This window comes from Cynoglossus semilaevis, chromosome 12, assembly GCF_000523025.1.
Source record: "Cynoglossus semilaevis isolate Cse_v1.0 chromosome 12, Cse_v1.0, whole genome shotgun sequence".
NCBI lineage: Eukaryota > Metazoa > Chordata > Actinopteri > Pleuronectiformes > Cynoglossidae > Cynoglossus > Cynoglossus semilaevis.
In genome coordinates this window covers 15,755,256-15,771,273 of record NC_024318.1, presented here as the reverse complement: position 1 = coordinate 15,771,273, position 16,018 = coordinate 15,755,256, and the positions used below count along the sequence as shown (strand labels likewise).

General features: G+C 39.3%; 1 protein-coding gene across 1 annotated transcript in view; it reads left to right on the top strand.

Annotated features, from left to right (window-relative positions):
- Nucleotides 1–8,432: 8,432 nt before the first annotated feature.
- Nucleotides 8,433–16,018, top strand: part of pcdh15a (protocadherin-related 15a) — a 206,765-nt gene continuing 199,179 nt past the window's right edge. Inside the window, exons 1-3 of the mRNA XM_025060675.1 lie at nucleotides 8,433–8,704; nucleotides 9,058–9,148; nucleotides 9,403–9,477. The gene's annotated coding sequence lies outside the window, so the exon portion shown is untranslated. The remainder of the gene's footprint in view (nucleotides 8,705–9,057; nucleotides 9,149–9,402; nucleotides 9,478–16,018) is intronic.

The following is a 16,018-nucleotide window of genomic DNA, read 5'->3' as shown; positions in this document are numbered from 1 at the left end:
GTTCCATGACAAAGATGTGCCCACTCTCAGGATAGAGTTCAAAATCGAGTGTTTTCAACTCCAATGTGAAGATGAGGCACTGCAAAATGACACATTCACGTTCAGATCTATGACCAGTTTAGAGCAGACCTGGGCAAACTACTGCCCTATTTGGTCCGCTGAGCCCAACACTGGTACAAGGTATGGTAAAAGGCTGATGTAGATCCTACAATTCCTGATGATGCCACTAGATGGCAGCATACATAAAATGTGCCAAAATATCTTTATATATATATTTATATTATTTCTCCCAGCATTCTCCATCCAACCAATACTGAACCGGCCCGTCAATTCAATTTTAAATCTAATATTGACCAAAAGAAAAATATGAAGGATAAAGCTGTAAGGAGACCCAGGGTGACCCATCCAGAGTAATAGACAGTACACAAAACAGATGGAGGAAAGGGTACAGGCAGCATGGAATGGAATGTCTGGAGTGAAATGCGACCGAAGAATAGCAGCAAAGTACAAAGTTGAATGTGAAGGTTTATAAAACAGTAGTGAGACCTGCTATGATGTATGGTTTGGAGACAGTGGCTCTGTCTGATAGAGAAAAGTATAGTCTCCTGTGACGACAGTGTCAGTTTGAAGACTTTTTCTTTAATACACAACAATTTGTTTCCTCTGAGACACACGTTTCCTTTTAATGAGAAGAAAAATAAAACTGTAGGCATTTCTCTGCATGCTGACCTCACTGTGGTTTGAGTTGAGCACACACACACTCACACACACACACATTGCATATCAGCCCATTCCCTACAGAGCCGTGCCACCTACTGTACATTACACTGCCTTCCAGTCCGTTGCATATTTATCGAAATCTAAAACTGAAGCAGCATCAGTGACGTGCTGTACGTGGTATTAGCTTAACTCCGCGTGGACTTTGATTCAAAGCGTACCTTTGTGCCTTTTGCCTCCGTCTGCGGTTTCGAAACCCGCAAAGTGTGTGTTTTTTATTTACTTTTTATACAGTACTGTGCAAAAACACCGTGCGGGTGTGTGTGTGCGCTTTCCGACTAAATGAATCAACTAATAGTTTGTTTTCGTGACTGCACCTAATGCACTGTACCAAATGTAGTAAACGAACTAGTGATATATCTAACTGGACGTGTCCATATATTTGCCATTAAATCAACAGTAATAAAATGTTTGAATACAAAGGGCACAGAGACTTGTGGTTAGTTCAGCAAGATGTTTGGAAAGAAACTAACAAATGTGGACCTAACTTAACCTTAGAGAGCTGTGTGCAGATGTACCAGGGAAAAGTGATGTTGTTTTGATGTTGTTTTTGCAAAGAGTTCTCAGATTAGATTAGATTAGATTAGATTGGATTAGAATAGATTCAATTAGAATAGAATAGATTCGATTAGAAAAGAACAGATTTGAATAGTAATCTAATAATACCGTATGATTAGATTAGATTATAGTTGATTGGAATAGAATAGATTACAACAAATTAGAGTGGAGTGGAATAAATTAGATTAGATTGGATTAGATAAAATAGGATTCAATTAGATTGGGATAGATTAGATTAGATTGGATTAGAAGAAAATAGATTAGATCAGATTACAGTAGAGCACAACAGATTAGAATGGTGAAGATTAAATGAGTTTAAATTAGAAGAGGTTACAATAGATTAGAATAAGGGATGTCTCATAACATCGGCCCGATATTAGCTTATTTTTTCGCAATAGATTAGAATAAGGGATGTCTCATAATATCGGCCCGATATTAGCTTGTTTTTTCGCAGATAATGAAAACCCGAAAATCCAATGCCTGGGTTTCGCCAAATAATGTGTGCTCTAAAAATAGTGCAATGCGCCGGCGACAGACCAGTCAGATGCCTTAGTTCTCTGAAGAACGTTAATTGAAACACAATTTCGGGGGAGGCGGCTATATCGGTATCGCTTGATATCGGAATCGGAAATTGAATGTTTGGACAATATCGGCAAAATCGGACATCCCTAATTAGAATAGAGTAGATTAGATAAGACGTGATTAGAATAGACTAGACCACCAACACTCTGTTTTTTTTAAAGAATTCTCAGTCTGCTGCATTTTCGGTACCTACCTTAGGCTTTTGGAAAGTATTGTCTATCCGTCCTGAAGTGGATCATGGTGAGAAACAGATTACATCGTCGAAAACAAAGCAAATCTCCTGAAATCTTCAGTCTCACAAATACTTTTGAGCTGCATGATTTTAAGAACTGCTGGTGTTGCGTCAGTGGATCGGCACCCAAAAACTTCCAAGTCAAACTTGAGATTCCGTCGGCTCTGCAGACTTGTGAAACTCGTGTTATGTAACCGGAGGGTTGTACAAAGTAATGCTTCTTCCAGTGTTTGCTAAAAAGTCCATGTTTTGTACCAGGGGACCAGGTTCTACACCCTTTTATTGCAGGTACTTATTCTTCGATGCCAGAGTCTGATTCGCACGACTGTTTCAAGCCAGACACAGGATGAATTGTACGTTGAACTACTTGAGGGGTTCAGCTCCATTTTTCTTCCTCCTTCCTCTCACTGTATTGAACAGAGCTATAAATATTGTATGTGTTGTTCCTCCTGCTGCCGCGCTGTTGCCTTCACTCTTGTTTTACCGCACAGGGACTGAGACATCTTCATCCAAGTCCTCTGTACCTCACGGGCGACATCGATATTTCTGCTAAAGAGTGCACTCAGCTGAAAATGGAACGCGAGGCTGCAAGGAGACAGAGGATGTCTTTTCGGCAGGCGGCGGCCCCGACCCCGCTCCTTTTACTTCTTTTCAGTCCAGTTCATGCACATTACCATGACCTTCTAGTAGCTTCCACATTTATTCAGTTTTTTCTGTCGGAAGCCACTGGTTATTACTCGAGGAAAGTTTGTTTATCCGAGCTGTTAAACAAACATTATGGAGCGGCGGTGCAATACGGTGCGTGACCTCTGCCAGTCGGAGCAGTGAACACACACGGAAACAAAAGTCAGTCTGGTAGCTGTTTCCTCTTCCATGTAGATGCCAGTGTAAACAGAAATGCATCATATTTATGAGCCCGGAGAAAGCAGAACTCGCCCTAAGTCATTTTTGTAGTCATTACAGAGCATAAACTACAGAACTGCTGCTGCTGCTGCTGCTGCTGTTGCTAACAATCGTGCATCGAATGCCAAGATTCCGACTGTTTTTACCCTGCAGATGTTAATGTTACAAAACATTGACAACAAACAATGAGGCAACAGAAGTACTCCACTGACGTTATCCTGACATTTTAGCATATCTATCAGAACGGCATATCCTCAGTTACCGTGCAGCTGCTGTCATTGGTGACGATTTGACCATGAAGCCAATCCCAAGCCGGCACTAATGGACACTCCCCTTTTTGCTGACCTTGGATTTGTCTGTGTTTGTTATTTAACAAACAAAAATAATTCAATCAGTGTGGTTTAAAATGCTTTGCAGGAGTGGTTGGCGCTACTGCTGACCCCTGCTGGCAGCTATTGTGGTCACAGTTGCTTGGGGTGAGGTGAGGTTCTCAATCCTTACTCTAAAAGAGGAGAGAGGGCACAGTAATAGTTGAGTTCCAGATGTGGGAAGCCACGAGGTCTGGGCAGAAGGTGCTATAAAGCATGCAGCTGGAGGGTGATATGTTTTATAGCCAGTCTGGCCAGGCTCGCAATGCTGACCCAGAGTCCGAATCAGCATCAGCATAGGTGCAGCACGCTGAGTTAGCAGCACCTCTACGAGGAAATCATACCAAAATAATGCCATCTGATTGGCTGCTTGTGTTTTGATGCGGCGTATAAATGACATTCATATCATGAATTGAACTTATTTAAAAGGTGTGGGGGTTTTTTTCCAATGCAGTAAAAGGACAAAATAAGATCAAAATACTGTAAAGTCTGCCAACTTTTCTCCCTTCCTCACTTTAACAGTCTCATCTAGAATGCTCTCACTAATCACACATAAATGTAAATCAGTTTCACACTGCTGAGACTCAGGCTAATAGATGGCACTGGCCTTCCCTCAGGGTTTCACAACATTTTTTTTCCCACACCGTCCTGCTGAGCTTGCGCCTCGTTTAAAACCCAGATCTCTGGATAACGCACGGATCTGAAACTTTTTTTTTTTTCTCCACAATGAAAGATCATTTCTCCCCAGGAAGAACAACAAAACCTCTTTGATGTATGCTTTGTGCCATCAGCCCAAATAAAAAAAAGAAAACGATATGGCGCAGAATATTTGCATATTGGAAGTCTGTCATTTTGACACGTGATCATCTTGTGCTAAAATGACCACTTTATGAGCTGGCTCTAGTTCAAGTCAGACCAAAACCTGATCAAAATACTCTTGCTGGTGTCAACACAGTTATTAGTAAATGTGTATATGTACCTACTGTGTTTCTTTATGTACAAAGATACAAATCTTTGTACAAAAAAATGTCTCTCCTGGGTCTTGTTGTTTCTCCTGTTCATGTGACGTTCTCTGTATTACGGAATTCCAGGGCTGTTTCCTTGGTGATGCCTATGTTATTCCTAACATGTTCACGCCGTCTCTGTTTTCCTTTCCTACCTGTCCTGTGTTCCCTGAGTTAAGACTGAGTTCAGGTTTATGTTGGATTAACTTTCAGATTTAAGTTTTAAGTTTTCGCTTTTTTTAATAATCTCTTGCACATGATCCTGTCTCCTGAGTGCTGTCTGCTCACGTACCCTGAAAATGTCTGTCAAACAATTTAATTTGTTTTGGATTGACAATTAATAGGTAGATAGATAGATGGATGGATGATGGATGGATGGATAGATGCCTCTGAATTTCCCTTTGGGAAATTAAGGTAATTTACTGTGATTATTCATGACTAATCCAGATACAATTACATTCCTAAGTGTGACAAATAACAATATTTTTTTTATATTGCTGGCACAGAATGACAAGTAACAGCAGGTTGATGTCTGTTGGTATGCATATATGTATATATAATGTATGGCGCCGCTTGAAAATGTGCGGGATTTGTTTTAATACCATACATCGTAATGACGTAACAAGGCTTTCCTAATAAATTTATAGGATTTATTATTTATGGCTACGTAAGCACAAAACACCGCAGGTCGAAGACCTCCTGTGGTTTATGTCGCTACCCTTTGTATAGAAATAAAACAAAATGTGTTGTTGATGTATGGTCTGTGTTTCTAATTGAGACGACACAGCAGTCGGGCCAACAAGTGCACCTGTGCGATTTGTATTACGTGCGGATTTTTCCCTCCGACTTCCGCGCGATTCAGTCATCAGTCAAGGTGTAAAATTAAATGGGAGATAAAGGGCAAAGACATCAGGCTGCACGGCCTAAATTGACAACAAAGTAAAATGAATGAGGTGCTGGGAAAGGTGGCCCACTGTGGTGGGACTAATAAACCTGCAGGCTAGTTCAGGGAAGAAACAGGAGCAGGAGGAACACGCTCCTCCTCGGCCCGCCGATGAAATGAAGAGGCAGTAAATGGATAAACAGTCTTTCTGGGAGTACGAAAAAGTTGAGATTTTAACGTGAGGCCTGCGGGGGTACAGCACGGCATCCCCGCCACATGTAAGCACAGCCTAAAGGATATAACAAATCGATTTAATTCCATCATTTCGTTTGGCTTCTTAGATGCTAATGTGAGTTGTTTTAGCTAGGACGTTTTTTTGGTTTTTTCCTCTCCCTTATCCAGCACTGCACACCTGTTTGCTGTTGGCTATTTCTGTCCATTGTTGATGTCCAGAAATGCTGCCATGTCTCCTTGGCTGCCTGGTTACGACTTAAAAAAAATGTTTTTTTGTTTTTTTTTGTCTTTTTTTGGTTTTTCATTTGCATCTCTATCTACAGAAACAGCCACAGAGCAACAGAAGCAGAGCCAAAGCAGAACCTGAAAGATTTTTAAGTGCCTTCATTTGCCTTTTCTAAACCCCTTTAAAGGGTATTGATTTAAATAAGTGCCCGGGGCACATGTGGTGATTGCTTCTCATCACCGGATGAGAGCCTTATCCGTCCGTATGTCAGTCTGCTCACTCTAAGTACCCTGAAGATTGTTGTTGTTTGACTGGCTTTAGACACAAATGTAGTTTGATGCGCAGTACTTTGGCAACACCTGTGGATCGTAATGCCATGTTATACTCCGGCTCCTTTAAATGTATGCTGGCATTCACAGCAGTGGCTCCCGGCTGGTCCATTGTACTCACATCATTAATGTACAAATGTCAAATTGCCTTTTTTCTGTCTCCCCATTGCTGGGAGAATGGTTTTTTTTTTTACAGCTGTGCCATCATTTGCCCTGGGCTCTAATCTTCGTTTCAAACGTGAAAAGTGTCCCTGCAGTATTACCATTTCACTACCTTCACTAACTCTGTCATACACAAGAATATAGTGTATTCATTACTGGTCCTTTTCTACAGACAGACGTAGTATTTCTACGATCACGCGATGTCTATGTCAGAGAGTGTTAAATTCCTGTCAAATTCCTATTGTGTTTTTTTTTCTATTATTATTGTTGTAAGTGATTGAATTTTAATTAAAAGTGGGTGTTTGAGCCTGCGGAAAGGTGCTGGCTTGGAAGTAATGTGATTTGGTTGTTAAGCGTTGGCTCCATCCTGCTCTGGGGGACAGAGGGCAGCAGAGAGTGAGAGGATGCCAAACAACAGACTGAGGCAGGATATAAATCAAATCTCTCTGGAGACTACAAGGCGCAGAGCACACACACACACTCACACACACACACACAGCGAAAAAGAGATTCACAAACACCTGCACACAGTGTGAATTCTGGGGTTCTGGGAGCTTCAGTACCCTATAACCACTGGGTTAATGACTTCAGAAGTCTGAGGGGGGGGAAAAAAAAACATGCAAAAGTGATAACAACTGCACGGTTCTTCAAGGTGAGAAACAATAGGTATTATCAGCTAGCTGTGTTCCTAGCAGTTCGGGTTAAACTACGTAATCAGTGTACTAAATCGCTCAGAGAAATAGAAAAGTTGCTATTTTGCTTACAAAATTGCTTATAAATATTATAAAATTGCTGATTTGTTACGTCATAATCACACACGTAGGAATCAGAAGATTCATGTTTGCAGTTGCTAATTTACAAATTCATATTCACAAATGTAGCAATCAGCAACGTTAATGCTCAGATATTGGACAGTTGAGTCATGTGACTGTAGAAAAGGTAGGAAAAAAAGTCTGACGGGCTTTGTATCTTATTATTACAATGAATTCACTGTTATTTCTGTTGATGCCACTAGATGGCAGCAGACATCAAATGTGCCAACATTTTCTTTGAAAGTCTAGGTTTATTCTTGTACGTTTTATTTGCATTATTAAGCCCAGCATTCTACATCCAATCAAATTTCGGAACCTAATGTTTGCCCAACCCGAGTATTCCATTTGGGAATTATACCATAGGTAACAATAGAATCTGCTTATATTTCAGCATCCTAAGCTGAATTAATGTCCATTGCACCAGTCAGGTGTAATGTAACATTACTGGTTGAACAATCCTTCAACCAACCTTCGAACAGCACCTACCAACAAAAACAACTAACAAATCTAACAACCAACTATCCTACTTAAAAATCTACCAACATACCTCCTTACCTACCGACCTATTTTCCTTTCTTGCAACCTACCTACCAACTTATAAATAAATGAATAAATAAACTTCCAAGCAAAAGTCTCGTAATCAATAAACTGTTGAGAGAGGTTACCAAAAGGTCAAGTTCCCCAGTCGCCTAATAAATTGGGGAGTTAACAGCCTATGAAAAAGACATGGCTCAGCAGTAAAGTCAAAACAGTGACTGTGTTGATGACTCAGGGAAAAGTACTCATTCACCTCAGGAGGAAAGTGTCCAGTCATTAACTGAGCTGCTGTACAATTCTCTATAAAATTATACTTTGTTTTTATAGAAAGGTCATGTTTCTCAATGATAAATAACACAAATGTTCGACTTCCTGTGCAATGTTGGTCCAAAGTCCTGTCTTTTGGGTTAAACTTTATAATGTGTTGTTATAAGCAGCCCGGAAATAACACAGTTCTTTGAGTGCTTTTGTTTTAATTATATATATATATATATATATATATATATATATATATGAATGAAATATGAATATAAATTAATCACATAATCAGTGGGCTTCCAGAGGTGGCCCACTTCCCTATAATCTGATTGGTCTACCCCACCCAATGGTCATTAGCTCATGGTATGTCAATAATTGCGTCAAGCTCTTTACCGACACTGCATGTAAAAACCGGAAGTAAAACTGAAATAATTTTGTGACTAGACTGTTTACTCCTAAAGCTTTTATTTTGTTAATAAACTCGTGAAACATCACTTGTCATGGACTTTTGTTTGCTAAGTGATACTCCGAAGTTCACCGAATTAAAGGTAAGAACGACACAACAGGTTCTGTAAGAACGTCACAGCAGTGTTTTGGCAACTTTAGTTTCAATTGGGCCTAATTTGTTTCCATTTTTCTGGCACACTGTTCTTTAACAACACTACAGGTGTTTTTAATTTTAGTCTAATTAGCTCTCCATCTGGATAAACGTAAACAACGGTTTCAGTGACGTTAGCATAGCAACGTTAGCTGTTGGCACGATACAAATAACTTCTAACGTTGCTTTTCGTTGTGTTTGTGGAAGTTTCTTCAATGACTACAGGCAATACGAAACAAAGGTAGGTTGATATCTCCAATTTCTTCAATAAGAGAAAAATTAGCAAGGAGTGCAGGTGACAATCAATTCAGTCAGGCAGCGACAGCCGACCAAAACAGGTGTCAGGGACATGCTTAAAAACATGTGCTGTGGTGCTTTGTACTATTTTACAGTGATTCAGTGAATGACTGGCACTATTAATGTAAAATTGTTAAATATATGCAGTTCATGCTGTATCTTATAATTAATGTAAAATTGTTAAATATATGCATTATTCTATATGCAAGAATAATCATATAGACCTTATTAAAAATAGAATTAAATCATGTATGTTCAGTTACAAATAAAATTAATGAAGTGTTGACTGTGTTTCAGATGCACAGAGTCCTGAGTCAGAGGACAGCTACAGCAGTTTATCTGAACCTCCCAATTTATCTGACATTTCCTACTCTGAAAGGTCGCCAAGGTAGAGTATTTTTTTAAAAATGCTGTTAAACTATCACCAGCAATATGTGAATTAATCCTTTTTTTTATTACTTGCCTGCTGAAATGCAGTTGCCCTTTCATATATTTAAAAAGGTAAAAGTAAGCTGTTGCTTAATGGTCTGACTAAGCTTTTAATAAATCAAATGACACACATCTTTGTCTTTAAATGTCAGTGTTGACCATGACTATCGATTTCCACAGACTAATTTTGAATGTATTTTTTAATATATCTAGAAATGTCTCAAACCAGAGCTGCAGGCCCTGCACAACCCATCCTGAAGACCATCCGTTGCACTCAGCGTTAACAGGGTAAGACCAGAGCCTCCAACGATCTGTAGTTATGCTGCATAGTTACTGATTAAGAGATTTTAGATATTGTTGTTTTACTGTGAAAATAATACAACATGCTTTAAATTGATTACCGCACACTGCACTCGTATGTTTACTATACAAAGCTGAGTACTACTGATGTAGAGTATAATATATTGTTGTTACTGTTCTAAATTTAATTTTGATTATTATAGGACATTTGTTGTTACATTGTAAGAGTCTAAGTGGTGCTTAAAGCTGATTACTACACAAGACACTGCTTTTGTTCACTGTACAGAGCTAGAAGGATCGAATTCTGACTAACTATATACAGCAAACATCATAGTCTTTTGTGTATTACTTGGTAAGCGTACACCGTGCAGATTTAATGTGACCAAGAAAAGCAATTTTGAAGTGGGCGATCAGTGGCAGCCTGTATGTTTTGTTTGTTGGGCCACCCCCTCTGAGATAAATTGTTGTTACTTTCCCAACCCCGGAAAATTATCTGGACCTGCACTAGCACATCATGTGTCATGCACAGTATAATTTAGCAGAACCATGAGAAGAATAGCACCAGCACTAGGATCACTGATAAACTTACCATTGATTTTTCACCGTAGTAAACATTATTCTTCTTGAAAGGTCTGTTATCTGTCTAACTGGACACTGTTCTCCACGGTGCATACCCAGTGAAATTCATAGATTACGCTGCAATGTGTTCAATACTCTGCGTGGATGTAAAAATCCGAGACTTTTTTGACAGCGCTGTGATTACGTTTTGCAGGCATGCATGCATTCAGTATGTTGATTTAAGTCGTTTGACTGGACATAATAATTGTGTCATCATTCATGGAGCACAGCAATTTAATGTTTCACAACGTATCTAGTCTCTAAATAGTGTGCACGTGTACAGAAGAAAGAACTTCCTCTTGGGAAAAACACTGAAGCTGATGAATATACTCCAGTACTGGCAGTGCAGTCCTGGTAATAGATACATGTTTAGGGCTGCATCATAAAGAGGATCCTGTAAAATATACATGACAAATCAACAATGCAGATAATCCTCCTGGGATGACAACAGGAATAGCCAAAAACAAAAAAAGGGGTTTGTTGAGGAAAGAAATTTTTATTTTATTTTTCTAAAGCAATGCACATCCTGACCAAGCATTTTCAATCTCCTGTCTGAGATTAGGATTTATGTTCTTTTTTTTCTGGTAGCATTAAGACATGGCTAATACAGGGGGTGTAAGGTTTACCAACGTCCTACAACCTAACCTTGTGATGTGTGGTATTAAAACAAATTTCGCACAGGAACTAGTTGGCAAGAGGAGCAGATGAATACGCAAATACCCCATTGGTATAATAATGGAGTATATATTTTGATATACCATACCATACCTTCGACCTGGAGCCTTATAGTATTGCTCTGATTGTCACTGTGAAATTGAAAGAAAACGAGCAGAACCTGAATGTTAAGAGTTACAAGGTGAAGGCTCAACAACAGTTAAACAAACATTGTAGTTTGACAACCACCGTGTCTGTCTACGTGAACCCTGCCTGACCCTTTATGCCATGAGTGGGAAAATATCACTTCAACATCGATTACAGTGGGATTTCAGCTCACTGCCTCAGTAAAATACAAAACAGCACACGATATTTTACATTGTACTGAGTGTTTCCAGGACAGCCTGTGTGTTCTGCTCAGAACTGGTGGATTTTATGAGTTCATAAACCCAACTCAGTCTGTATGGCTGTAATTTGTACCTTAATTAACACGGATTCTCTGTGAGTAGAGATCAAATCTCTTTTGACCCTGCGATCGTTGAATCTGTTTCGCAATGCTTTTTTTTTTTTTTTCTTCAATTTAAATTTTTATTTATAGAGTGTGGTAATGTTGTGTTGTTTAATCTAGCAATCCTGAAAAACAGCAACAATGGATGATTGACAGTGTGGCAATAGGCCTTTTCTGTCACTTTTAGTCTTTTAGCTGACTGTCACTACATAAAGGATAGGGGATTCCAATCAGGTTGAACTTTCATGTCTCACCTCGCCTGTCCTTCAAATACACAGATTGCAGACACCCGCTGTTGGCCAGGCTCCAGTTTGATTTCTTCATTCCAAAATCCTCCCTGCAAGGCTTGTGTGGTGTCTTCACGCATACCAAACATGCAGGGTTGCCTAGCACTTTGAACACTCAGTTTTAAGATATGGAAAAAAAATGTTTGTGAATTATCAGGAATAATGATTAGTCATATTTTGAGGTTTTTAGAAAATAAGGTCAAAACAACAAGTGAAGTAGTTCTATGCTACTACTACTTCACTTTTGTTTTTTTACCTTAAAGTGCAGATAGTGATTATGAAATGTATCAAGTACGCCGATTGGCTGAGGATATAGCCCAGTAAAAGTGCAGTTGTGCCATCATCACTTGAACCTTGATGTCATGTCTCCGTCCCCCACCAGTCGTGCTAGCCCCATACTTTAAGAAGCACTGATATAGCCAATAAAGTACTCTGAATCAGCAGTGTTAGAGAGAAAAATTGGGCATGAAGCACAATTTGCCCATAATATGACTTAGGCAATCGTGCCGTGAGGCTAACGATATGTAGCAACAGGCACTTTAATCAACAGTTAAGGATTTCCCGCCGGTATGGAAACCCAACAAGGCAAATAATTGTCGGTCTACAGAATTTCATTACAAATGAAATGCGCTGTGAGCTGCTTCTCCTTACGAGACTGTTTATATGTGATTAAGTCATTGACAAGACAGTAAGAACAGGGTACTGAGTTTACCCTCCCGTCATAAAGTACACCAGCTGATTGCTGATCTCGTGCCTTTTCATTTCCTTGAGTGTTAAGTGTTTTCTTACGCGTTGACATTCACCTCAATTTCTGAGAAATTACGAGTGTGCATCTAGCAGGAAGCTATGGTCTGTGCTTGTGGATATTGCATGTTCCCTCTGTTCTGTTCCTGCTCCTTGGTTGTTTTTTTCGCTTTATGTGGCCTTGTGACCATCAATGTACTGATCAGCGGGTACTCCAGCTGAGGCTATCCCGATATAGGATCACTTTATACTGGCAGAGCTCACAAGATGAGATGGGGAAAGAATGTATTTGATTGACCTATTTACTAATTTACTGTGTGAGACACACATACATTCATCTACTAAGGTGAATCTAGCATCTGGCCCTGTCACATGTTGAATGTAAATGTTCTATTAACAACCAGGAGGACAATTCTGTTCGGCTATGTTCGACCTATATCAGAGACAGAGTTCTACAGATGTTCTAAATCAGTGGTTCTCATACTTTTTATACTCATTTTATATTGAATTTTCCCCGCATACCAGTAGAGAGCGCTCGTGTGCCACCGGTGGTATGCGTACCACAGTTTGAGAACCACTGTTCTAAATCATCTGGAAGTCTTCTTCAGTGTAAGCTCTTGCTTAAAAGCAGTGGTTCTTGGTCATTTCTGTCGTATTTCCCCGTTGTCCCCTATTTTTTATCTGTACAAACCACTATATGAGATACTGCCACCTAGTGGATGGAGGCTCGTTATCATTCAAGCATTACAGCAGTGGTACACTTATGTCCAGCGTGCCATATTACGTTTGAAGCCCCTCATGCCCCCCCCCGGAATCTCCCTTTCCCCCACCCCTAGGGGGCTCCATTTCACCATTTGAGAAGTACTGCTTTAAAGAAACGTTTCACCTTATAAATTATGAGGTTTAAATGATGAGTTTATTTATCTTAACTTTTCCAACTGCAGGTACAGAAATAAAAGCCAGAGTTTGTTTGAAAATCACCAGGAAAGATGTATGAGCTACTTGAACATGGCAAGAACTAAGACGATCACTCAAAATATAAGACGTGGGAAGTGAGAGAAAAAAATCAAAACAAAACAAAATACTTCTCGAGTTTCTAGCGAGTAAGTATGAAATTCAGATTTTTATGTAAATGAGGTCTTTGTTAGCTCTAGAGAGATGGATGTACGGCTTTGGTAAAGTGCTATGAATCATTCACTTTGTCAAGAAATGCTGCTGCGAGAAGAGGAGAGGACCCAAATATCACAACTGTATTTGCATAACAAGGAAGGACAGTGACTTCTTACAAAGCCCTGAACATTTCTCTGTTCTAATACACATGTTTTATTCATCAGGAGCTTAGTGCGAGTTTTGTAATTTGGCCAAATGCTATATGATGAGCCATTTACCACTAATTCCCCCTGAAATATCTGTCGTTGTTTTTGGCCCAAACAGCAATATTACACCCTTTAATTGTGTTTGCTAATGAGTCCATCGGAGCAGCCAGTGGATTTTAATTAAATCAAACTTTTCTTTTCTTTATCGGCTGAAGTTCTGATGCGACATACAGGTTGACTTATTATGATGAAAGTCAGCTTTTATGGATGAAAGGTTCCGACCAGGAAATCGATAAAGGACAAGTCAAGGTCTGTTTTCATGACAAGTATCCAGTGTTGTATAATGAGGTTCCTCCAGCCTTTACTTCAATGATAAATCACAGTCACTACTGGCACTGCGTTAAGTCACTCGGTTGCCGTTGAGATGTACAGTATAAACTCGTTCGAAGCTCAGCTCAAATATGCGTTCTTCTCCATTCTGTTTGACTTGGTGACAACACTGCAAACATTTGTCCAAGACACACAAGGGATGGTTTATTGAAAAAAAAAAAAAAAAAATTTGATTTTTTTTCCAATCTTAAAAAAAAAAAAGTTGATTTTTTTTTTTCCAATCTCATGGTAGACATGGAAAAGAAAATATGTATCTGGTGCATTTATGTACCCGACACAGTAATTCATCACACCCCCACAGTGATTTGTTTCTTTATTACACTCAGAATTGTGGCTTTCCTCTGGAGACTGCCATGTGGTTTTACCATACTTTGATGTTTGTCTAAGCAAACCAAATATGTGTTGTGTTGTACTGATAAGTGGCTTAAGGTAAAACACATTAAAAGAAACCAAATTTATTCATCACAATGTGAAAACAAGGCTCGAGTTCCGCTAAGTTGCACTAAGGTTATTTAATTAATTTATTTTTTAATCGTTGCAGTGTTAAGTGTATAATGTGGAAATGACTTATTAAATTATATTCAGTGTAGTTTTGTATAGTTTTTATCTATGACTCACTGTGTTGATTAAAGTTACAGAAAAAGAAAGTTTAAGAAGAAAAAGTTAAAATAAATATAAAAAAAAGAAATCATAATAATTTTGAGCCCAGACTGGTGGTGGTCCCTTGTGTTCCAGCTTAAGAATGCAAATTGCGATATAAAAAATAAGAAGATATTTGGACATTGTTGAAACATTGAGCATTTTTCATATGCATATTTTGGAAGCATTATCTATATTCTACAATTAATTTTTTTTACAAGATTTTTTTTGGTTTTTGGTTAATAATATTATTCCGGTATCTGACCCAAAATGAAATTTCTTCCATGGTTCTGCTGACTAATGTTTGCGCTGGTTAGTGCGGGCTTTGGTTCACACTATAAAGTCGTGGAGGGCTCTAAAAAAGATTTGTATGCTTTGCCTACTGCGCACGCGCACAAAACTCCACTGAAATACGCATTTGCTTATCTCTACACATAAAATAAGTATACAGCTGCTGGATAATTGCAATAGTTTAGCTGTTGATACCGCAAATGTCGTATGTGGAAATTTCTAGAATGTTCACTTGTGACAGCTCGTGTTTTTTACTTCTATTTTTTTAAAAGGCATATTAATCCGATAGGTAGAATTCAGCCATCAGAAAAGTAAAACCGTGTATTAAACTATAAGTATATTAATCTGACGGGGGGGGGGGGGATAAACTATAGGTACACAAATCTGACAGGGCAGACAAATCCGACAGTTTACCGGCACTGCCGAGAGGGATTTATTGTTTATTATCCCGGCCCGTGAAATTATAGTCCTGGGTTTGGATCAGGTCGCCGGTAGAACTTTGGGTGGCGCCAGAGCGCAAGAAAAGAAAAAAACAGCATAACTCGTGGGATAATCGACTTGCAGAATCATTTTGTGGCTTCAACGGTCCCCACATCCCGCTGGATGATGTGCGGATGTGTTCAGCTGCTGCTTGGATTTACAGTACCACCTGTCAGGAATAAGAACCAGCACCGCCGCTGAGGACCGTACTCACATTTTCTACTAGTTTCAACGCTGGACATCATCTTCAAATTGGCCAAAAAAAAAATGTTTTTTTCCCAAAGAGCAACTTTGTCTTAGTGACTGCGCAGGAGAAAGTGAGCCAAAGGCAGTGGTGATGTTAAAGCCCGAAGTCTCCGTGCGTCTGTGAGGCTTCGACCCTCCCCTCCGTCTGAAGATTAGAGGGTTAACCACGTCTGAAGGACAAGAAGAAGGGGATTAAAGCTTTTGTTCTGGCCAACCCACTTCTCATCAAGCCTGCATCCTGTCCTCTGAATATTTGCGCAGTGATCCTACGGACTCGTAAAATACGTTGGATTCTACCCTGAAGTAAGGAACACTTGAATTTGTAACCGTGAATTTCAACAACGGAGTTGAAGACC